This window comes from Tenrec ecaudatus, chromosome X (assembly GCF_050624435.1).
Source record: "Tenrec ecaudatus isolate mTenEca1 chromosome X, mTenEca1.hap1, whole genome shotgun sequence".
NCBI classification, from domain to species: Eukaryota; Metazoa; Chordata; class Mammalia; order Afrosoricida; family Tenrecidae; genus Tenrec; species Tenrec ecaudatus.
This window is the reverse complement of record NC_134548.1, coordinates 77,362,780-77,365,157: the sequence shown is the minus strand read 5'-3', so window position 1 is coordinate 77,365,157 and position 2,378 is coordinate 77,362,780.

The following is a 2,378-nucleotide window of genomic DNA, read 5'->3' as shown; positions in this document are numbered from 1 at the left end:
AACATTTTCCTCATTCTGAACCAGTTATTTGATTTTATAAGTAAAACTTGAAGCAAGGAAAAGTACTGAGTATATACCTTTAAATGCATACACGATTATTTTTCCATCAAAATACCTAGAAGTAGAATTTCTGGCTCACAATTGTGCACTTTAAAAATACCTCATCATATTTCTTGTCAAATGGCTCTTCTTACAGTCTGAAGTGATTTGTCAAGAATACTTCCCCTGTACCCCTTCCCAATGGTGTGTAAAATGGCCCATCTCCTCAAAACACTCTTTTGATTTTTGTTTACATTTTTAATCATTTTATTGGGGGCTCATACAACTCATCACAATCCATACATACATCAATTGTATAAAGCACATCTGTACATTCGCTACCCTCATCATTCTCGAAACATTTGCTCTCCACGTAAGCCCCTGGCATCAGCTCCTCACTTTCCCCCTCCCTCCCTGATCGTCCTCCCTCATGAACCCTTGATAATTTATAAATTATTATTTTGTCATATCTCACACCATCCAAGGTCTCTCTTCACCCACTTTTCTGTTGTCCGTCCCCCAGAGAGGAGGTGATATGTAGATCTTGGTAATTGGTTCCCCCTCTCTACCCCACCTCCTTTCATCCTCCCAGTATTGCCACTCTCACCACTGGTCCTGACGAGATCATACATCCTGGATTCCCTGTCTTTCCAGTTTCTGTCTGTACCAGTGTACATCCTCTGGTCTACCCAGATTTCTAAGGTAGAATTGGGATCATGATAGTGAGTGAAGATGAAGCATTTCGGAACTAGAGGAAAGTTGTATGTTTCATTGTTGCTACATTGCACCCTGACTGGCTCGTCTCCTTCCCACGACCCTTCTGTAAGAGGATGTCCAGTTACCTACAGATGGGCTTTGGTTCCCCACTCCCCCTCATTCAAAAAATGATATGATTTTTTTGTTCTTTGATGCCTGATACCTGATCCCTTTGACACCTTGTGATCACACAGGCTGGTGTGCCTCTTCCATGTGCTCTTTGTTGCTTCTGACCTAGATGGCCGCTTGTTTACCTTCAAGTCTTTAAGACTCTAGATGCTTTATCTTTTGATAGCCAGGCTCCATCAGCTTTCTTTGCCACATTTGTTTATGCACCTGATTTGTCTTCAGTGATCATGTCGAGAAGGTGAACATCATGGAATGCCAGTTTAATAGAACAAAGTATTCTTGCATTGAGGGAGTACCTGAGTGGAGACCCAATGCCCATCTACTACCTTAATACTAAACCTATAAATATATGCACATAAATCTATTTCTCCATCCTCATCTATAAATATATTTACATATGTACATGCCTGTATTTAGACCTCTATAAATGTCCTTTGCTTCCTAGTTCTTTCCTCTATTTCCTTTGACTTTTTTCTTGTTCGACTATCATGATTAGCCTTCATTTGGGTTTCAGTAATTCCTCTAGATTACATTACCCTTGATCATGCCCTACCAGGTCTCCTACACCCTCCTCACCACGGATTTGGATCACTTGTCCTTCCCTTGCTCTTGGGTTCGTTAACATCACTACCTTTCCCCCAACCTCCCCCTCTCCCATGTCCCCCCAGAACTGTCGGTCCCATTTTTTTCTCCTCCAGAGTGTTCATCCAGCCTATCTTATTTAGATAGACCTGCAGAGATAATAACATGCACCAAAACAAGACAGAGCAAAACCAAGCAACAAAAGAAAAGAAAACAACAACAAAAAGTCAATGACAAAAACAAAACAAAAAACCACAACACAATAACAACAAATAACAACAACAACAAAGCTTGTAGTTAGTCCAAGGACTGTTTTTTGACCTTTAGGAGTGTTTTCTGGTCGAGTCTGATGGGGTGTCAAGCTCTGGTCCCAAGGTCTCAATTTGGTATTCCCTGGAGACTTCGTTGCTCTGTTCTCAGTGTTTTGCCTTGCTGTGGGGGGATCAGATAGGGCAGAATTCCCACACTGTGTCTTCAGTATTGTCCCCGGTAGGCCTATGGGTCAGTGTGGGATGTTGTGTCTCATAATGGGGCCGGTCATATTGTCTTCTCTGTGGATTGGCTTCTTTGAGTGGGAATATCGTTGTCAAGGCTTGGTGGGCCAGGATGTGCCTCACTCTCTCTTCCTCCCCCTTCATTTGCTCCCATGTGCTCTGATTAGACATGTGTCTCTCCCTGAGCTGCAGCTTCAGTGCTGTCCTCTGAAATAAATTCTTCTGGGAGGAGGGGCATCTGTCCACGTAGTTGGGATTGAGGCCGTCCCCTCAGACCTCTGCACTGGTTCCCTACTCCATGCCGGCCTGTTGCATTCACATGTTGGAGCACCCAGTTGAAGTCTGGTCCCTCTTTCCCTTTATGATGCTCCTCCTGTG